Source organism: Periplaneta americana, chromosome 1, assembly GCF_040183065.1.
Source record: "Periplaneta americana isolate PAMFEO1 chromosome 1, P.americana_PAMFEO1_priV1, whole genome shotgun sequence".
Taxonomy (NCBI): domain Eukaryota; kingdom Metazoa; phylum Arthropoda; class Insecta; order Blattodea; family Blattidae; genus Periplaneta; species Periplaneta americana.
In genome coordinates this window covers 114,250,500-114,274,129 of record NC_091117.1, presented here as the reverse complement: position 1 = coordinate 114,274,129, position 23,630 = coordinate 114,250,500, and the positions used below count along the sequence as shown (strand labels likewise).

Here is a 23,630-nt window from a genome sequence, read left to right as displayed (position 1 = left end):
ACTGACTGAATAAGCAATCAGTTACAGTTTTAGCTGATGAAGTGCCGCCGATTCCATCTTTGTCCGGCGCACTTCAGGTCATTAAGGCCAAAAAGAAGAAGAAGAAGGGCTCAGCTAAGACTGAACAAGGCGGCAATTCTACCGCTAGTGAGCTCACCAAGGAAGAGAGATCGGCTCTCTCTACCTTGGAGCAATTAGAGGCGGCGACACTTCAAGTCGTGACCGAGGAGGCAGCACCCCCCGCCGAACCTGAGACCCCACAGGAGACGGCTGCTGCCCCTGAGGTAGATCAGGCAGTTCCCCGCCCCCCTTCCCCAGCTCGTACTCACGTGTCGGAGAGTGAGGACGAGGAAGATGATGTAGAGATGGCCCTCACTTGGCGACGTGGTGATATCCCACCCCTTTATTATTACGCCAGCCTTCACTGGCTCGCTGGGCCGACTGAACTTAGAGTTCAAGGCTGAATACGAACCGTTGGGCTTATGCTCGTACAGGGCGCGCGGCGGGACGGCCGTGAAAACTGTTTGCGAAAGGGACTACGCAAATCTTTGCAAGTCCCTGACCGGACGGGGAGTAGCGTACAACTTGCTGCGCACCAAGAACGACAAGCCTCTGCGATTCGTTTTGAGAGGAATAGATATTCATACTGATGAGGAGGACATCCAGGGCGACCTGGAATTCCAAAGCATAATCGTCCGGCGAGTGACGAGGATGCACTCATCAAGGACAAAGGCCAAACTTCCAATGGTCATTGTCGATGTGGATAATTCTCCCGAAACCCGGGATAGAATGAGAGCCTTGCGGCAGTGCTGCCTGATGAGGGTAACAGTTGAGGACTACGTCCCCAGCAAGCGCCCGCCTCAGTGCAGCAACTGCCAGTGGTACTACCACACGCAGGCTAGCTGCAAAGCGCAGCCTATGTGTCGAGCTTGCGCACGCCCCCATAGGACTAAAGATTGTCGCAAGCCGCACGATGTCCCCGCTACATGCGCACTCTGTAGTGGCGCTCACACCACCAATTACGGAGGGTGTCCCGTAGCATTACAGGTTAGAGATGCCACGGAAGGAAAGAGCAGGGCTGCCCGACGGAGGAGGGCAGAGCTCGAGGAACAGCGGACGCTCCAATACGAGTGGCTCCGGCAGCAGCGGGTGGAGCGAGCTGCGAGGCAGCAGCAGCTGTTCCGAGAACAGCAGCCGCAGCCACAGGCTCGCGCCCCTGTGCAGGGGCCCCGTGCGGAGCGACGCACGGAACTCGGGCCGGTCCGCCAACAGCAGCAGCAGCAGCAGGCGGACATCCCTTCGCTTTTGGATGTGCCCGTTGCCGCGCCTCTGTGGTCCACCGTGGCAGCGACAGCCCCCCAAACTGCTGCCAATAATGTAGGACCCCTTTCCCAGCGCCCTAAGCGCAACAGGGGCAGCAGAAAAGCCACCAAGGCTACCACGGTAGAGTCCATCTCCGACCCTGTCCCATCGGCCCAGCAGGAAGCTATTGCAAGCACCTCGAAAGGCCCGACCGGTCAAGGCGCGACCTTGGACCAAGTCCAGCACTTTGCCGAGGCGTTGCAATTAGCAAACCCCAACCACCCGCTCGCCCCAATGCTAGAAGGATTAACCAGAGTGATAGTTCTCCTTATGGAGAATCCTATGTCTGCCCTCCCGGAGATATTTAAGCTCCTAACCTCCCTCGTTTTTCTCAATGGCCAGACGAAGTGACGGAGTTGCTAGGATGTGTATATGGAACGCCAGGGGCCTTAGACATGATAGACATGAGTTCAGGGCTTTCCTAGACGCTAATAATATAGACGTAGCATTTATAACAGAAACGTTCCTGACACCCCAAGTAAATTTAAGATGCGCGTGGTTTAAAGTCTATAGACAAGATAGAGCGGGTAGAAGAGGCGGAGGTGTAGCGGTGTTCGTTCGTTCTTCGATCGCGCACTGTGAGTAGCTAGCGGCATTAGAGGCAGTGGCTATTAGAGCCTACATAGGCAGACTCCCCTTTCTGCTTATTGCTGCCTACAGTCCTCCGGGCACACTAAATGAACGCGATTTAGATATAGTGACAAGTCTATCCGATATATTCGTAGTCGCCGGCGACCTCAACGCGAAGCACGCTAGCTGGAACTGTCAACGCCCCAATCGGCAGGGCGATAGGCTTTTTCTTAATTCTACAGGAAACGGATACGTCGTGCTGGACTTGGTCCAAGGTCGCGCCTAGGGAATCCACACACGTACCGGATGCTGCAAATCAACTGCCTGACATATTAGACATCGCTCTGGTGAAAAATCTCACAACTAGAGCAAGACTAACAACCCTGGATGATCTTCCTACCGGTGATAATGGAGATCATGCACCCAGTCGAACTCTCCCCAACCGCTGAGAAATTCAACTACAAGGCGGCAGACTGGGTGTACTTCCAAGACCAGCCAGCCGCTACGCTTACACCACTCCCCCCTGAAGTCACTCCGGCAGGGATAGATAGGTCAGTTAGCGACCTGACGGAGTGCATAAAGAAGGCAATGGTTGCTGCAATACCGAAACGGTCTTCACAACCGGGACGGATGCAGCTCCCAGTCTATATTAGAGACCTAAACATCGCCCGCAATAGAGCAAGAACATTGTGGAAGCGTACTAGGTTAGATGAACATAGAATAGAAATGAACCGCTTGCGCAGGCGGATCAGTGAGGCGGTCCACGAAACGGTCGTGGATGCTTGGAAATCCAAGGTTGAAACGATGGACAGCAGAAACATGTAAGATGTCTGGCGTGTATCTCGAGCTCTGTCCAATCCGTCTCAATCTATTCACCCATTAGTAGTCGGTCCAGATGTCACGGCCTTTACTCCTGAGGAGAAAGCTACCGCACTGGCAGACGTTCTAGAGACCACTTTTCAACCCGTGGAACAAAATTTAAACTTGCCCCATATCAGAGCTGTTGAGGAATCGGTTCGAGACCTCCTTAGCAGGGAGCCGGAAAATGGGATACGACCTACGAACACCCACGAGGTCGCCCATTTCATTCGTCGTCTCGGCCCTCATAAGGCCGCAGGAGCCGACGGTATCCAAGGAATTATATTGCAGCATCTCCCAAGGTCAGCTATGAAGCGCATAGCAGAGATAATTAATAACATCTTGGCTTCCGGTCACTATCCCATTCCCTGGAAAGAAGCTCACGTAGTTCTCTTTCCAAAGCCCGGAAAGGATAAGACGAATCCAAGCAACTATAGGCCTATTAGTCTCCTCAGTTGTCTCAGCAAACTGGCGGAGCGGGTCATACATAGACGCCTCACTGAAGTAGTGTTGCCCCAAATCAGGAACGAGCAGTTCGGTTTCCACCCTGGTCGTTCCACTACACTCCAGACACTCCGCATGACGGAGGACATTACCTGGGCTATGAGCACGAAGCGTGCAGTAGCTGCAGCTTACCTGGACATCGAGCGAGCATTCGACAAGGTTTGACATGAGGGACTCGTCGTTAAGTTACTGGGCATGGGAAGCCCAGATGGAATGATGCGCCTCATTTCTAACTACCTCCGAGGTCGTACATTCTTCCCGTGTAGGCACTAGTTTCTCCACCCCCTGTGAAATTGACACAGGAGTCCCACAGGGTTCCATTATCGGGCCCATACTTTTCAATATATTCATTAATGACCTCCCGTTTCGCTATATCCACGGCAGAAGTAGTCATCTGTATATCTATGCAGACGATACTGCCCTCTTGGCAATGGGAAAAACTTATAGATTAGCGTTCCGTAGATTGCAGTCGATCTTAGATCACCTCCAGCCGTGGTTCCACGACTGGAGAATCAAAGTCAATGTAGAGAAATGACAGGCCATACTCTTTTCACTAAGAGCGAGGCTCGAAGACATACCACCACCACCCACACTTTTCGGACGAGAAATGCCGTGGATGAACCAAATTAAATATTTAGGGATCATTATGGACTCTCATCTCAACTTCCGAGATCACATCTAATCCCTTCTTCGTAAGGCCAACGGGCTGATAGTTAGACACTATCCCATTCTGGCGGCCTTAACTCCTGACAACCTGAGGGTAGGACTTACCATGTATAAGGCCCTCATTCGCTCTGTCATTACCTATGCCGCACCCGCATGGGGGTTTGCCGCAGTGTCCCATCTCCGTAAACTCCAAGTTATCCAAAACCAGGTGATTCGACTCATTACCCATCTCCCCCGAGTCGCCTCGAGAAGAAAGTTCCATGATGAACTAGAGTTGCCAACCATAGACGAGTTCATTGCTCGACTGGCTAGGAACCTGTATGCGGAAGCTCGTGCTAACCCCAACCCGCTCATATCTGGCCTCAGCCAGTATGATCCTAGGTTACGGCGTAGACACCAGACAGGTTCATTAGCTATACTATTGAGACAGGAGGACAGGGAGGCTGGTGTTACTCCCAGGTTTTGGTAGCCACGACTCAACTCCATGAGACTCTTTGGATAGTGTAACCGCTTTAAAATGACCTTGTCTTAACTGGGCTAAACAAAATCCCTCCCTAACAACATCTACTTTTGTTGATCGATGGAACTATCATAGAGCCAATTGGCTAGTATAGATCCATCGATTCATAGAATCATTCAACCTAAGAGCCACCTGGATAGTCTCTGATATTGAGACAACTCATCCTCCCTATGGTTTTTCCGTGGTTTTCCTAAGGCACTAAGACAAATGTCGGGATGAGCCCTAAAAGAAATGGGCCACGGACCTGCACTCATATCCCCATGAATCTCCCTAATTAACTCTAAATTAATTAACAATTACATCTCTCCCCCCTCTTCGCAATTGAGCCATCATATAGCCAAATGGCTGGTCTCGAAATTGAGACAAATCAACAAGGCTCATGACAACAATCACCTCCTACATAATAGCCAAATTGGCTAGTCTCTTATATGAGACAACTCATCCTGCCTAAGGTATTCCGTGGTTTTCCTCAGGCGTAAGACAAATGTCGGGATGAGCCCTATAAGAAATGGGCCACGGACCTATATGCCCTTCCCCATATATATTCCCCTTTATTATAAACGACGTATGCCCTAGTTCAGAACATATAAATTGTCTATTAAATATACGAGGTCAATCAATTAGTCGCAAATTGAAAGGACAGGGACCATTCAAATTGCAGATTTAGATTTCACGGCGCTTCTTCCGACGGCCTTCACATGCTTTGTCATCGAACAACAGATGACAGCGTCTTGCCATCCTAACGGCAAACACCAGCCAGCTCTTCCTCTTCCCGTTCCGTGATCACTTGATCAAATCTCAGTCCCTCTCGCGTATGTGGTACCTAAGAGGTTACGTCCAAATTCGGCTTCCCCTTCAAAATTTTCTAGAGTTCCTCCAGTGGAGCAGCGTAACCCGGAGTGAGACTAGTGGCCAACAGGCTTGGAGCTCACATATTTAGTTTTGTACAGCCCCCAACCCCTTGCAAGGCCGCGTTTTGCGTACCTTTTAAAATTTTTCCTCCCAATTCTCTTTCGATTTTTCGATTTTCGATTTCGTTCGGACACCACTTCCCTGAAGATGGCTGCAGAGATAGCAGTCGAAGCTTGGAGCATTCCAAAATCTTAACTCGGCTGATATCCCGCGAAAACATATTAGCGAACCAACGCCGAGAAAGCCTCAAATCTTACATGTTAGTCACTTGTTGATACAGTAAGCTTGAAGTCTGCATCATTTTTAGATTTGCTCCAGTTACGTTTTGTGACGTAGAACAAACATTTTCAGGGTATAAATATTATTTTTCTGAACATAGAAAAGTATATTTTTGATACACTAAAAATGTAAATTACACTAGTCAACAAATTTTAACTTTTTGTCTGTCACAGAAATGAAATCAGCTGATTTTTACTAAATCGACCCTGCTGATTACGAAAATGGCAGCGAAAAATCTGTAACACGTAACATTTTTCTGTGACAGAGGGTGAAGTATTTTCATTAAAATTAAACGTTTTCGCGCATTTCAAAATAAGTAATTACAACAGTGAAAATAAAGAAATTCCTAAGATGCAAAATTTATACACAAAATACACTGATGTTTCACAGAGAAATAATATCGCTGCATAAATAATAATTACAATAAGAAAAAATGGTCTTATGTCCCTTTTTTTACCTTTAAAATAGGCTTTTATTTTATTAATTTAAAACTGGATCAAATGAACTATAATTTTTTAATGTTTATAAATTAAATTGATTAAAATCTCAAATCAAATAACTTAGGAGACCTACATTGAAGTAAACAACCATATACAGACTTCAAGCTAGATTTTTTTTAAAAGTATTGAGTTAATTACAGTTATTTTTTCCTCTTGTAGTTTGAATCACCTTCTCTGAACAAAAACCAACAGTAGTCCCCCATCATACTAGAATCCCACCTTCCTTGATATCGTTGTTCCATTATGTGTATATCTTGATGGAATCTTGCCCCTTTTTCATCGCTTACAGCTCCTAAGTTCTCTGGGAAAAAGTCCAGATGGGAATGTAGAAAATGTATTTCCAATGACATTCGACAACCAAGCTTCTGGTAACAATGCAGGAGTTCTTGTACATGCTGTTGGTAATTGTCAGCATTATTATTATTATCTACGAGTAACAACCCACTAACAACACTTCCAAAGGGATTCCGAGTTTCTAGTTCCTCAACGCTTAATTTTTTTTCGAAGCTCTCATCTTTCAAAAGTTTCCGAATTTGAGGGCCAACAAAAATTCCCTCTTTCACTTTAGCCTCACTGTGTTTCGGAAACATATTCCTTACATATGCAAAACCTTCTCCATTTTCATCCATACTTTTAACGAAATTCTTCATTAAACCAAGCTTGATATGTTAAGAAGGAAGCAGTACTTTTTCCGGTTTTACTAAAGAGACATACTTGATATTATGTTCTCCTGGGACATAGCTTTCTCTGGGAGGCCAGTCTTTCACTATATAGTGTTTTTCAAGTACTCTACTATCCCACAAAAAACAGAGAAAGCAACAGTATTTTGTGAATCCATCCTGAAGTCCGAGCAATAAGGCGACAATTTTCAAATCTCCGCAGAGTTGCTAGCAGTATGTTTTATATTGGATTGCATCTGACAAATTTGTGTAAGTTTCCTTCATATCTACTGAATACGCCACTGGAATTGATGGTTTAGTGTTTCCATTGTGCAATAACACTGGTTTTAAACTTATTTTGGAAGAATCTATGAATAACCTCCATTCCTCTGGGATGTGCTGGAATCCTAGTTCTTCCATTAACCCGTCTATATTTACACACATGCACATAGAATGCTTCATTATAAAATACTTCGAAAACCGTTCATGTCTCTTCCTGTACAATGAAATTCTAGTATCTGGTGCTACCAGGTTCCATTGTTGCAGTCTAGACCCTAAAATCTGAGCTTGTTATTTAGTGAGATTAAGATATCTTATTAAGTCGTTCAGTTTACATTGTTGAATTAAATGGGGTTCTTTATGATGTTCTGGGCCATAGGACTGACCAGAGGATGTTGATGGTTGAGCCAAGTTATCTGTTTGTTCTATTAAGGCCCGATTGTATAAACCATTTAATCTTAGATCAGAGGTTAAATTGATCCTTGTTTCAGCTGAACTTGGAATTTTGTGTTGTATAAAGTCTAATCTGAGATTAATTTGTCTCAAACTAAAGTCAACTTTGACTGAAGAAATTTCTCCGATTAAGTTAGATGATCCAAGTTCAGTTATTTCTTTTCTGTTTGAAATATACGAGTGACAGATTGTGCAAATAAAATATCCATTATTATTAATATTAATAGATATGTTAGGTACATTTATATATATTTCTTTCAATTTCTTGCCTTAATACACAAACAATCTTATATTTTATAAGGCTCTATCGTGTTCAGCAGTATCAAGTAACATAACCTATAATTATATTATGTTTATAACAACCATTAATTATTAACGGATATGATAGGTACATTCATAAATTTTCAATTAACTGTATTACTAAACGAAAATTGTCGTTTTATAAAGCTTTATTATGTTTAGCAGTATCAAACACCATAACATGATAACAACTCGGAGAACAGTAACCTTCTTCTTATTGTCCGCCATTATTTACATTGCACAAAAAAACCAGTGTCTCCAACAGAGTGTACGGAAAGTCGCCAAAAAGTAGTTGTAAAGTCGCTAGATTTCTCATTATCGACAAAGAAAGATTAAATTTTGTCACTATGGGGTGCTAAAAAGGTCGCTAAATTTCTATTTAAGCAATATAAAAGTTAAAAGAAATTGTTGTTGAAAAAGAGTTAAAGTCGCTAGATTGGCAACACTGAACAAACCTGTCCGCGCATCACGTGTTTCACCTGTTTATGCGATGTTGCCAAATCCTTTTCACGTGAACTTAGATTGCATTTGAACCAAGGTAATTTGATCGCAGGAAAGTTTTATACAATAGAAGAAGTGTCTGAACTCGGTTCACTTTTCGATCTTCGATCAAAGTTGATCTTTAGTCAGGGAGATTTATACAATTGGGCCTAAAAGAACCAATTCCTCCAATTGCTAAGGATGATTAGGAATATGACGTTTTGGTCCATGTAGTATAGGTCTTATTGCAGATGGATCGTTAGGATATTCAATTTTAGATCTTGTTTTCTTTGAAAATCCCGTAATCTTTGTTAAACAGAAATAACAGTCTTCTGCATGACTTGTCGCTTCACGCCAGATCATTGGAACTGCAAACGACATACTTCGATTCTTCTCTCCATGTATCCATTTTATCAGTTTTGAGTAACATGTTGTGCAGCACACATGGGGAGCCCATGATTTGCCCTCATCACACACATTACATTCAAAATGACAATAATATGCTTGTTTTAATTTATCTGATAAAGGCCGACGCTGCGATTTTGCCGTAAATTCTCCACATACGTAACAAAAGCTGTCTGGCGAATTTACACATGCACGGCGAGATTTTTTCATTCTGAGAGAACGGAAATGAACGCGAAGATAAACACTTAAAACCAGCTATACAACTTGTCACAAGCTCAACCAATACTCAACTAATCCTAAAATGCAATCTATTTCACTCTAAAAGCCCACCCTCTCAGTGCTTTCTGTCGGTCTAGCGCCATAAAGCAATAAAGTAATACAGATATAACTTACTGTATATCACCCACTATGCGCCTTATTAATGCGGACTCATGTATTTGAAAGAACATATTCCTTAAAATACACTTCTAGTATATCCTGAGCAACAATAAGTTATAAAACGTATGACTTTACTGTGTAACCATTTAAATAAAGTCCATAGTTCGATACCCGAGTTCTTTGGTAAATTCATTCCTTTTTTCACAATTTCCAATTTTCCTCTTCAATGGTATGTGATGGAGCATTTTCAAGTTTAGATCTACTATCAGCAAACAAAAATTGATCTAAAATGACCATTTTCATCATTGTGACAAAAACCTTGTTGACTAGTGTTTTTATTAATTGTAACAAGGCTAGATACATATTATTGGGTATTTTGTTTGTTACTTTTATATGTATGGGAGATCGGGGCAAGTTCGGCACGTTAAACTAAACATTCATATTACATTCACATTAATATATCAAGCGTTTTTGTGTTAAACATTAAGAGAAGTCGCAGAAATTCTTTTTAAGTATGGTTGCACTATTTAAGAATTCTATCACTATCCTTTACAAAGAAAGTGTATCCATATTTGCAGATAAAAGCATGAGGTTATAACTATTTTGCTAATAATTTTGAAATATCATAAATTCCAATGAGATTTTTCGGCCTATATTCAATTCCAACTAGAAAAATGTGGGAGAAAAATAGGAAAAGCTTGAGGTGTTACAGTCGTCGTCATATCAAATTGTGTGATTGTAACATATACGAAATCATTTGGACATAGCATAACACATATTATTCCATTGAAATTATGTAATGTAAGAAAAAATTGTGTACAATTTCTGAGTGTCGTGTTTCACTCCAGAATATTTACTTACGGTCCACAGCCTATTAAGGTCTACTGAGTTGCTGAGTAGCTCGCCCATGTCACTCTCATGACGTAAATCTACCATTAATGTCAATTCATGTTTCATGTAACTCATTACGTAATATTTATACCTGACGTTAGATTAGGAAACAGGGAACCGTGTGTGTCTGGAAGGAGTGGACGGAAGGTTTTACTCAGGCCACAGTCGAACCATTAAATGCAAAACGTTGAGGTGAGATGAGTAGAGTCACGGTCGACTCTAGTAGGTCAGAAGGCGGAAACTTGATAACATGTGCATCAGGTATCAGTCTTCTTAGGAGCGCACGTATTTGGTCTTCAGCCCAGCCGATGCGCTTTCTATAATGGGTGACACGGAGATTTACGACTGTTTGTCCAGCAACATGGCCCGTCCTAATGAAAATTATTTCCTTAAAATTCTGCTTTGTCAAGTCTTCTTCCTATATAGGTCCTACTATGTTTGATGATTTTAATTTTTGTGGTGATATCTTCATTCCTTTCATTTTTTATTCTTCTGGCTACAATTTTACTATAGGACCTCATAGGAAAATTCCACTAAAAATTAATACAGTACTATGAAAGCAATGAAAAGAAAGTTTGATATTCTGAACACAGCCTTGTTAGTGGAAGGTGCGAATGAATTTTTGCCTTTCCTCAGCGCCTCAGTCTGTTTTTCGTCGTGTTCTCTGTGGGTACTTTATTAGGTGAAGACGTTATGTGTGTTTCAGTTTTTAATGAATTTCTAATAAGTGTGTTAGGACCTACTATATAAGTTTTTGTATTGTTATGTTGCAATGTGAAAATGAATCCGTTAAATGACACTGTGTACATTAATTCAAACCTCGTTTAATCGCTGGTGTGAGCAGGATAAGAGATATCTATTGTTTCTAGACAGAACTCAACCAGTTTTGGACATGAATTGTAAAAACTCACAAGCTGGTAAATCTTACAAATTTAATTTTAAAACATCATGGTACAGCAAGCATCAGTGAGTGGTTGTGTGGGAGCCATTACATTGAAATACTAATTTGTTAGTCATGTCTACTACTTGGAGTTAAAAAAAATGTGTGGAATGAAACCTGATTCAGTGATTTTCTAAAAACTACAAAAACATGAAAATTCGGCGGAACATTTAAAGTGCGTGCTGCAGTTCAAACATTTACAGAAGAATATGAACACTATTGGGGATGCTCTGAAAGAAAATGCTAGGCTATCATTAGTACAATATATTGAAAATATTCGTTTAAACAGACATATTATGCGGCCAGTCATCGACGCTGCTTTGTATTTAAGCAAACAGGAATTATCATTTCGGGGCCATGACGAAAGCACTTCTTCGCTTAATCGTGGAAATTTCAGCTCCCGCACTATGCTAGAATTTTGAATGCATCGAAAAGTAGAAGTGAATTCTCAGGGAAAAAATACAGACTGCTGCTACAGTGGAAAAAGTAATGTAGAACATGATCGTAATCACAAGATATTGTTCTTTGAGATCATTGACAACATCATCATGCAGATCGATAAAAGATTTGGGGATTTAGAAAAACTTCGTTTCGTCAGCCTGTTTGATACTTCCAAATTCGACACTTATAGTAGAAACTTCCCACATGATCCGTCTTCTTCATTGCAAGCTAGCTATTTCAGCATATTAAAAAAAGACTAAGACTCAACTTCAAAAAACTGAACTTGAGCTTTTGTACCACAACAATGAATATAGGAATATACCAGTTAAGAAAGTGTTAGAACTTCTTCGTGACAACGATGTTAACAAAAATGTATTTGGAGAAGTGTATAAGTTATATTACCTCATTTTAATACTACTATCTACTAACGTATCGGTCGAGAGGAGCTTCTCGTGTTTAAAACGGATATCACAGAAGAGACTGTCAGCGTTATGGAATATTTCGCTCCAAAAAGATGTATTGGACAAGATGATGGAATCACAGCCCTTCCATGAGAACGTTATTGGCAGGTTCGCAGCCCTGAAGGAATGGAGGATCAACTTAGTGTACAAAATATAGGTAAGCAATGAGCATATCTTAATTTACATGTACCAGTAAGTGCATTGATAGCTGGCAGAAATAAATACAATGAAATCACATTCCACGATTCATTCAATATCATGGGAATTTGTGGGAGGGAATTACTTTAGTTACATAGAGTTCCGATTATCAATGCAACTAGCCTACATAGGCTTTGAAAACCTTGCAACAATTTTGTGCTTCACCTACTTTTTCAGTCACGAGCAGCTACTGTCGTAAACAAAAATTACCTTCCTCTCATCTACCAGCTACCAACTACCAACTGTTGTAATTTCCAATTGCGATTGTCTGTTCTAAAAGAAATTGATAAGGGAGGCTAATTCTTGCTTTCATGTCTCTAGCAGGCTTGTTCCCGGTTTGTAGTGGAGGGGTCCTCTACCCTAATTCACGAGGAGGATTAGCGTGTGCCTCCGCCCCGAGCAACGCACAATGGAGAGGATGATTCAACGTGACTTACAGAGACAATTAATCTAGACTTTTGGATCATCTCTTTAAATTCTGAGTCTGTCCCGAGACAATCCAGCTTCGTATCATACATGCACAGAGAATCCATTTTCTAGGTTGAAACAGTTTATTTTGTTCCTTTTCATCGGTTTGTAGATTTGTTTTGATAGTTTGGTTGTTTATTCTTTACTTCTATTTTCTCATTACGGTGTGTGAAGAAAGTACAGATGTTCCGCTGACATAATTATGTCTGCCGTCTTTCATTGCTCATTTTTATCTGGAATAGCGGCATCTATGCTCATGAAGTAGTTACACAAAGTATAAATTTTTAAATACATTAAACATAGTGTACTGTTGCGTGTAACTACATAACTTCACATTTCTTATAAATTGAACGTGGTCTCAATCCATTTTACCATTATGTTGGCAAAAAAAAAAGAGAGAGAGAGCAGCTGAAGAGATGGAATTTGTAAATGCTCTTGTTAATTAACGAAACAAATACCACATGTAGTCAGAGACTCGCTATTGATTTCTATTTGTAGGTTGGTTAGTATTCCCCAAGTAACAGACACAAGTTTTATACGTGGCAAAAATTAAAATAAACATAAGATCTACGTACAAATAAAAATAGTTTCTTCACCGAATTATTGCTTTAACGTCCGGCGCGAATTTTTCTCCTCTAATATTAATTGTTACCATAACAGACGTATTCTGTAGGACCACAAAAATTAACCTTCACGTATATTCTTCGAGCAACAGTGCATATCACTGTGGAATCCCGGCCATCAAGTTGCTCATCTGAGTGCACTTCTTCTATAATGGCAGTTGACTTAATATAAAAATGTCAACATACATGTCGAACTTGGAGTCAGGCCACAGAGGGGTTCGATCTGGTGCTGTAGATTGAGCTTCGAGGTAGCTCAATGATTAGAGCGCATGGTACGTAGAACCAAGGACCCGGGTTCGATCCCCGGCGTCGGCGTGATTTTTTTCTTATTTAATATTAATTGTTACCGTAACAGACGTATTCTGTAGGACCAAAAATTAATCTTTACGTAGATTTAACGTCAGGAGTGTCTTCAATTATTTCATGTCGTCTGCTTTGGCAACGTTTATTTCAGAATGTAACAAACCAGGTTATTCGAGCAATTCATGTGAAGGTTTATTACACTTTCCTTTTATAGAACTGACTCCTCTAAATAACAGTTCCGTATCTGAAGAGGTTAAACGGTTTCATTTAGTGTTATTACGTGAACAGTATAAAATTCAGTCAGGATATTTAGGAGTTCAAAATGATTTAAGATAGGAATCCTGTTATTATCTTTATTCTAGGAGCTATTTATTAGTGAAGATCAAAATGGCATTCATGCTTGTTTTCTATACTAATAATTGAAGAGCGCTAAACCAAAACGTTGTAAGTGCCTAAAACATATTTTACAGTAGACAAGAAAAACGTAACAACACAAAAATGCACAATGTCTTCACAAACTTGTATTGATAAATGGAAGCATAAGTACAAATATACAAAATTGTAAGATCCTGGGCTTAAACAAAAATTTTGTCTAAGCTATAAAAAATTTTGAATTTGTTCAAATTAACGAAACGTTTTAAGTGCCATAAAAGTTGCACTCCAAAAAACTTAAGTTTATAGTTTCAAAATAAGCTAACGAAACAGGCAAGTTCATTGCAACAGCAAAAAACGTTCATAAAATAACTTCTCATCATTTAGCAGGTATGGTAGCATGGCGCTAATGTTATCCATCTTTTGTTTTGATAAGAGTATAACGTTTTCCTTCATTTCCACGTTCAGGTTACGAAAACATTCTTCTGACACATTTTTCTTGTGTACAGAAACCTGAGACCACACACTTAAAGACGAATAGTATTTCTTTACCTGAACAATATCAAAGTTTAGAGTAACTTTTATCATGGTCGCTTTGGAAATATTCATTTTCTTGTTTGCTACTTCAATCCAGTCAAAGAACTCAGTATTGTTAACTACTAAAAGTGACTGTTTTTGGTTTCCATGAGCTATTATTTCAACAAGGTATCGGGGAACCAACGGTTTTTTGCCTCATTTAGATTTTTCTATCAATGCAAAGTCCCGATCACAAGCCAGGAATGTGTGTCCACGTAGGAACTTCTAGGTAATTTCCGTGAAGTACCACTTTGCCACAAGTTTCAGCATCATAGCCAACTTTCCTCTGTTCTTGTTCTGCCCGCAGTAGTTATCGGACGACAACACTAATTTTTGTTTTGGATTGAGTCCCCTTTGTTATCAAAAAGGTGCGATTGCAGCTGCTCCTCGTCGGCTGCAATTTCGTCCCAGAATACCCCTCTTTTCGTCTTCAAAATGGATTCCCGGTTGACAACGCTAACTGACGGCTGTATACATTTCCGAATGCGTCAAATATGGCAGATACATTTGCTGCTGCAAATCAAATGATGCTGCCTACGTATCTGACGGGGAGCTTAGACATGGCTACGTCGCCTCTCGGTTGTTTTGGAGATGAGACGAGTTTGTTTTTCGGCGATGTTTACGTCACCATTGCACTATTTCTCTGCAATTTACGCATGTTTTTCCATGAATGAGGCTTTAAATTACGTTTTTTCTCCTATGGGGAGACACAGACCTTTCCTGGTCAGCCAGGCTTAAGAACGCAAGGTGGGATCTACTTGGATTGGCACTTGGAACGTTCTGGTTGGCAAATCACATTTTCCCCCTGAAGGAGCGCTCGAACCGCGTCGCCTTTGCTAGTGCAAGTGAAGTACAGCTCTCAAAAAAAAAAAAAGTGGCCGCACTCGTGAACAGCGAATATTTTCAAAGTCCACTTCGGGTCGCGGCGATGTTACACGATGCACGTGCTTGTACAAGCAGTTCCGGAACTAAGAAAGTGTTCCATATCTGCGCCTTGTAAACCAGCGGTAGAGTGCTTGTTTAATGATTCAAAGGTTGTGGGTTCGGGCCTTCTTCAAGTTTTCATTTTATTTTTTAATCGTTCTTTAGCGATGTAAATGATATTCAAATTATAATTTATATTCAGTTATCGTTCTTTATGGATATCACGTTATTTGTATTTTGTTATCGTTCTTTGGAGATATGAATAAAATTCAAGTCATCATTTGTATTCTGTTATCGTTTTATAACGTTATGAATAATAATAATTATTATTGTATCTCCAATGGGGGTTAACCCTATTTTACATATGTATGTTAGGGCTATAGTTTTATACACAAAAAAGATAAGCATAAAGAGAAATGGAAAAGAAAATTACATTAGCTTACGCGATGTAAACAAAACATAAACAATCCGTAAATTAGGCATTGCGATTGCAAAACAAATATCAGTTATCAATTTGAAACATACAAAAACATTAACAACAAGCATTCGTAACACTTCTATAACACAATATGCAGATTTCCGTACCATACATCAGAAATTAATACACAATAGTCACACAAACACAATCAAACTATAATTACGACATTGCGACGACATCAAGCATCCCATAACTGACTCACATACATAACAAATCAAGCATCCGTTGCAACACATACACTTCAACATAGTAACCACACTTTTAAAAGTTACAAATTTGGCTCCAAGAAGAATAAATAGGACACTGTTACTAATTACTATTCTTCTACAATTTCTTAAATACATCTGTAATAAAGCTGTGAAATTCCGATATGAATAATATTCACGTTTTTTATATTGTTATCGTTCTTTAGCGATATAAATAATATTCAAGTTATCATTTATATTCTGTTTTCCTTCATTAGCACTATAAAATAATATTCAAGTTATTTATATTGTTATTGTTCTTTCGCATTATAAATAATTTGTATTTTATGTAAGTAATTATTATAACACAAATAACCATCTTTCTTTGTAAAATAGGTTATTTTATTTAGATAATTAAATACGTATTATATAATATCTTATATTAATTAAACAAACCGATATTTATCATTTATGTTCTGTTTTCGTTCTTTAGTGATACTGTATAAATAATATTCAAGTTATTTATATTGTAATCGTTTTTAGCGATATAAATAACATAAATTTAATATTAGGTTTGGAAAAATCCAGTTGCATAATACTGGTATTAGTTTTTCTTTTTGTATTATTACATTATACTATCTTGAACCACAATAAAATGAAAAGAAGTAACGAGGAATTGAACCTGAGACGTTGACATCTAAATTCCGACGTTCGTCCGCTGAGCTACGAGGGCAAAAGTGTGGAAACATTTTCGGAAAAATTGGCCCAATCACACTCTAAGATTTTCTGATGATTTATAGAAGCTAGTCCAGGATGCGGGGGGCAAAGGCTAATTGGGATTTCCCGGTCTCTGATCGGGTCAAACATCCTGCTAGAATTAATATTTAACCCTTGCCGTGACTTTCGGTGAAGTTCGGAGGGCCCAATTAGTCAAATCCACACTCCTCATCTCCATGCTTGGGCCCCCTGGAATTTAATAAGATGCGAAAGAGATAGTGGTGTGCGGAAAGCAACGGATGTTACCGCATTTAGACCTATCCTTCCCAAGAAAAACTGCAAACATGAACAAAGGAAGCTTTTAATAGAAGAAGAAGAAGGATCTTCTGCGGATCTCTGGAAAAAGAACTAAGGAAGAGACTAGTGAAGTGCTTTGTGTGGAGTGTGGCATTTTATGGGGAAGGAACATGGACATTACGACGAAATGAAGAGAAACGAATTGAAGCATTTGAAATGTGGATGTGGAGAAGAACGGTGCGTGTGAAGTGAACAGACAGAATAAGAAATAAAACTATGTTTGAAAAAGTGAGTGAAGAAAGAATGATGCTGAAACTGATTAGAAAGAGAAAAAGGAATTGGTTGGGTCTCTGGTTGAAAAGAATAATAGACGACATTAGGATATGTGGATCATATGCAGAGACTAAGAGGAAGGCACAAAATAGGAAAGATTGGAGATTGCTGGGTTTGCAATGAAAGAGCTGCCCATGGACAGAACACTTACGTATGTATGTTCAGAATGCCTGGAATATCGTGTCTAAGAACAGTCGCTATTTGCAAAGACTAGTCAATTCCATGCCCACTCGACTGCAAGATGATCGAGATAAGAGGCTGATAGACTAAATATTGAATTGTGGCTTTTTGTTTTGTTTTTTGAACGCTTAATTGTTTGAATGTTTTAAAGCCGACGCCAGTAGCGTAAATTTGTTTTGTTTATGCCACGAAAGATATTTTTATTGAGAATAAAATCTTTTTTCTTTCCATTTGCAGCACAATATCATAATGATAAAGTCATGGCATAATATATTAATGAACCTGATGTTAATTATTAAAATAATCGTAAAAGAGAAAGGAGCCATTATGTATAGTTTGTCTCTGTCAAAAACAGAACAAAGAAGAACATAAAAAGCACGAGGTTGTAGTCGAACGCAGGACCTCATGAATAAGAGGCCTGAACGCTAGCATTACGCTATCGAATAACACACAGAATACTTCAATTATAACTGTAGATATCAGGCAACGTGGTCCAACAACATGTAACATCGCCTGTCTCCGAATTGTAACGAAGATACCCGAAGGGAACTTTGTTTCAGGAGAGCGGCCACTTTTTCTTTTGACAGCTGTACGGTACTTACAATTCAAGAACGAATAGAACGCATTTCGGGAAGGTTGACAGTTACAACGTTTTGGTTAGAGCCCTTCAATTGTTTACACAAACACACAATCTTTCTGTGAATGAAATAGTTTTATTGTTATATTGATCTTAATTTTTTTTATTTTATGTAGTAAATATGTCTTGACTTCTAAGTCATTAGATATATATAAAATTGTCTTCATAATTTCTAAACACCATATCGCTATCTGCACATCTTTCAAGGTTAGTTCAACTAGAGTTTCGTAAGAAAGGACATCATTTTTCTGTCTAGAAAGTACAATATGAGAATGATCATTGTTAAATTATGTGTTCTAGAATATCTCTGCATGAAGTCGCAATCACTTTCAATGAACTGTATTTTATAATCCTTCCGATAAACGAGATGCGATAAACAGGCTGCTTCGAAGTCCATGTTCATCTTTTTTTCGAAAACTACATGGCAATGGATGTTCGAGAAAACATTTCGTTGCCAAAACCTATACAAAGAATCTACTGGTGGTACTTCAATTTCCGAGACAAACCGGAAATAGGAGTAACCGGAGTCAACTTTGAATTTTATGAGGACCTTGGTCGTGTAAAGTATCTTCGAACAGGACTTTAAAAGAATTTACTAAACATTTTTTTGTAACTTTCATTCTTCATCCATAATCAAAGAAAACAAAAAAATAAATTGCGATTACGGTATCTGAGTTAATGTGACATTGGAGAGGCTCATTCTCACACAGCACTCGTCATAGATGTTCAAACTGTTCACCACTCTGTGATAATGCCGTGATCTCTCTCTTACGTCTTGGGTTGCTCAGACGACTTCAGCACTCCTGAGGGACCCATAGGGTGGCTATAATTCTTTTTTCTTTTTCATGACTTCCCTTCTTAGGCGCACCTGGTAGACGATTTTTTAATTCGTCCCCATAAAAGAAGTAATTTGGAGGTAAGTCAGGAGACTGGAGCGGCAAAGTTACTGGGCCTCCTCGCTCAATCCACCGTCAGCAAGCTGTCGAGCCACAAGTGAAAAATGTCAGCCATCTTGTTGAAGTCATATTGTTATCCTCATAGCGAGAAGAACATCACCGAGTAGTTGATACAACATGTTGTCGTGTAAGTCTGTATAAGTTGCACCATTCAGTATCACCTTGGGGTTTGCGGCATAGCGAAGGACTCTTGAGTATTTACTTTTGTCGTGTTTTTGTACTTTCTTTCAGATCAAGGAATCCTTCCACATAATTTATGCCTCTCATTAGGCCATTATTATCTCGTTGTACTAAGTATGCAAATTATTGTGATGGTGTTCGAAATTTTCATGAAGCTTCAACAAGATGGCTGTCTAACTCACTTTTCACTCATGATTCGACTACTTGCTGACCAGTTATTCCCCGGATGGTGGACTAGACGAGAAGAACCGATAGTTTGGCACCCCGATCTTCTTACTTAACTCCAAATGACTTCTTTTTGTGGGACGAATGAAATAAATCGTCTACCAAGTGCGTCCAAAAAGGGAAGACATGAAGAAAAAAATATTTTTCTGTTTTTTTTTATTGTGAGTAAAGGATGAATGTTAGAAAAAAAGTTTTAGTAAACGTTGTCTCTTTTTAAAAGTTCTATCCAAAGATATCTTACACGACATAGATTTTTATTTGAAAATTAAAAGTTCACGCAGGTTACTTCTATTTCTGGTTTGTCTCAGAAAATGAAATTTCCACCAATAGAGCCTTTGTATAGGTTCTGGCACGACATTATTTTTTCGCGAACACACAGTAACATGTTTTTTTTTTTATGGAAAAAGGTGATACACATGCTTTAAAGCACTCTGTATCTTAGATCTCACACGACATTTGTTAAAGAGAAAAGAACGCTTCTGCATTTTATGCATGTGTGCTTTTCAACTTGTTCATATTTCATGGAAATTCCTCCGTCATTCCGTCAATAACCGCGAAAACAAACACCTGTCATTTGTACAATTTTCACGTTGTGCAGCAGGTGACGAGCATTCTGCTCTGAATAGCAACGCAAGTGCAGTCACTATAAAATTTTATCTCGCCTTTCTATTTAACTATATTTAAATTACAACTTCAAATACAAAATAATAATACTCGTACTAGTCCTGTACTACTTTTATGGACGTTATACCGAAAGAAAGTTTTGAGTAATGTATTAAATTTGTAAGTCTTGGATTTTCTCTCTTTCTTCTTTCTTCCTCTTCTTCTTTATTTTTTCCTTTCTTATTTCCTACAAATCCTGTATTTCAATCTTTCCTTTTCCTTTTCTTTTCTCCTATCCTCCTCCGATACTTTCATTATTCTCTGCTTTGCTTCTTTCTTTCTCCTCAGCCCTTTCATTATTCTCTGCTTTGCTTCTTTCTTTCTCCTCAGCCTCTCACCTCTTTTTCCTTATTTATTTCTGCTCATCCTTCTTTCTTTACCATAAACTTTTCTTCCTTTTTCCTCAGCCTCTGTTTTTTTCCATTCACCCTAGCCTTTCTTTCTTCCTTTCACACACGTTTTCCTTCCTTCATTTCACCTAAGTCATTATTTCTTCCTTTCGCTTAAGTTTTTTCTTCCTTTCACCTAAGTCTTTCTTTCTTCTTTTCACTTAAATCTTTCTTTCTTCCTTTCACCTAAGTCTTTCTTGTTTTCACCTAAGTATTTCTTTCTTTCTTTCACATAAGTCTTTTTTTTCTTCTTTTCACGTAAGTCTTTCTTTCTTCTTTCACCTAAGCCTCTTTTTATTTCTTTCTCCTCAGTCTTTCTTCTTTCATCTCAGTCTTTCTTCTTTCTCCTTAGCCTTTCTTCCTTCCTCCTCAGCTTTCTTCCTTTTCCTCAGCATTCTTTCTTTCTCCTCAGTCTTTCTTTCTTTCCCCTGTGTCATTATTCCTTTCTCTTCTTTCATTCTCCTTAGCCATTCTTCCTTTCTCCTCATCCTTTCTTTCTTTCTTCTCTTCATATCTCCTCAGCCATTCTTCCTTTCTCCTCAGTCTTGAATTGAATTGAATTGAAAGAGAAGAAGTGGGAGGAGAAATTTAAAAGGTACGCAAAACGCGTCCTTGCAAAGGGTTCGGGCTGAAAGAAACTGAATATGTGAGCTCCAAGCCTGTTGGCCACTTTTCTCACTCCGTGTTACGCTGCTCCACTGAAGGAGCTCTAGAAAATCTTTCTTTCTTTCTTTTTTCTTTCTTTCCTTCTTTCCTTCTTTCCTTCTTTCTTTCTTTCTTTCTTTCTTTCTTCTTTCTTCTTTTTTATATCTCCTCAGCCATTCTTCCTTTCTCCTCAGTCTTTCTTCCTTTCCCCTGTGTTTTTATTCATTTCTTTCTTCTTAACCTTCCTACTTGTCTCCTCTTTCTTTCCCCTTAGCCATTCAACCTTTCTCCTCAGCTTTTCTTCCTTTCTTCTCTTTATATCTCCCCAGCCATTCTTCCTTTCTTCTCAGCCTTTCTTCCCTTCTTCTCTTCGTTTCTTCTCAGCAATTGTTCCTTTGTCCTCAGCTTTTCTTCCTTTCTATTTTTCCTTTCTCCTCAGCCTTTCTTCCTTTCTCTTCTTTCTTTGTCCTTAGCCACTCTTCCCTTGCCCTCAGCCTTTCTTTCTACTCTTCCTTTCTCTTCAGGCTTTCTTCCTTTCTCCTCTTTCTTTGTCCTTAGCCACTCTTCCTTTGTCCTCAGCCTTTCTTCCATTGCCCTCAGCCTTTCTTTCTATTCTTCCTTTCTTTTCAGTCTTTCTTCTTTTCTCCTTAGCCATCCTTCCTTTCTCCTCAGCCTTTCTTCGTTTCTTCTCTTTATTCTCTTCAGCCATTCTTCCTTTCTCCTCAGTCTTTCTTCCTTAGTTCTCTTTATTTCTCCTCAACCATTCTTCCTTTTTCCTCAGCCTTTCTTCTTTTCTACGCTCTCTTTCTCCTCAGCCTTTCTTCTTTTCTCTTCTTTCTTTCTCCTTAGTCATTCTTCCTTTCTTCTCAGCTTTTCTTTCTTTCCCCTGTGTTTTTATTCCTTTCTTTGTCTTCAAACTTTCGACTATTCTCACGTGTCGGTCTGTCTTATCTGCATGACTGGTGAATCCCCCAATGTTTACCTTATTTTACTACTCCTGACTGATGTTTATGTTTCCTTCATTCATACCCTTTTGTTGAGAGGCAATAAGGAATGGGAAAGAGAGAGAGATATATCATCACGTGAAAACTACATGGTTGGTGAATCTCCCACAAGGGAATACATTAGACATAAATTTCCAGGCCTCTCGATTCCGTGTAGAAAAATAAAACTAAATTTGGTAAACAGGTTAAATGAAAAAATTCCGTGAATTATGTGATGTGATTAATGTATCATACGAAATGAGCAATACTAGCAGCAGTTACTGTGAGGGGGGGTAGGTGAAATTGCTATTAATATAACATAGTAGTACGTAAGTGGTAAGTTTAAATTCGCGAAGCACCATGAGTTCACGGACGCTAGGAGCAGGAGTAGCGGGCCTCTACCTGCAGCTGGGCGGCTGACAGAAACACCAGGAACGTTCGTTGGGACACTCCGCAGACTACACTAGTTTTCACCTTGTGATGTGACTAAACAGGAAGTGACATCATGTTGTTGTCAGTAGAGGCTCGGTTGCCACATAGTCGTGGAGCGAGTTGAAATTGAGTTAAAGGCTTTGCAGTTTTCACCGGAATATTTAAAATATGTGTATGATGGAGTGTTTGAAATGCAGTCTGCCTTTCTCAGCGGAGACAGGGAAACGATGAATCTTTAGGTTTCACGTGTTGAGGGTGCCTATTATTCTCTGCACAGCTTACATGTGCTACAGGGCAGTGAAGCTGATTTATGAACTGTCATATTCTAGTAATAATAGAGTCTGTGCATTAGTAGAATTGTTGGTTCATTATGATTACAATCCGAAGATTTAGCCTCTATTCTAGCATTACGGTTGTTTACTGCTGCGCAAAGCGTAAGGTATAGATGAGGAGGCGAGACCTGGGATGTGAGTTGTGCGAGAAGGGAAATAATGAATTATCACAAAGAGAGTGTGTATCATTATGGTTAATATTATACGAATCTACAGACACGGAAGTCCCTCAGACTAAAACTTATCTTCCCCCTTCATACCCATTGGCGATACACCCACGATACATGGTAAGGACAAAAAACAGATCTTGCCTCGTCTACTGTACGTACAGTCAACTCACAAAAAACACTCGTGCAGTAGGACCTCAAACTTCAGGCAACGAGGTCAATCTCATAGGATTTGTAGGTGCTTAATAATATGACTAACCATAACTATTCAGTTATTTCTGAAATTATCACAATTCTAGAACCATAGCAGTTGCCAATGACTGAATCTCTAAACCAAGAGGACAATATCTCACATATTGTTACTGGGTTACCTAACGGACCAATTTTCACAAACATAAAACATAAATTTGTTAACATAGGTACTAGTACTCAAGAACAATTTGTGGGTATGCAGTAATGTCGGCTATAATAACAGATAATACAATATGTTGACTGGTTCCACAGACGCA

The 23,630-nt window shown here is 39.6% G+C and overlaps 1 protein-coding gene across 1 annotated transcript in view; it reads left to right on the top strand.

Annotated features, from left to right (window-relative positions):
- Positions 1–23,630, top strand: part of LOC138700021 (zinc finger C2HC domain-containing protein 1C-like) — a 612,196-nt gene that overhangs the window by 36,184 nt on the left and 552,382 nt on the right. The gene's annotated exons all lie outside the window — the stretch shown is intronic.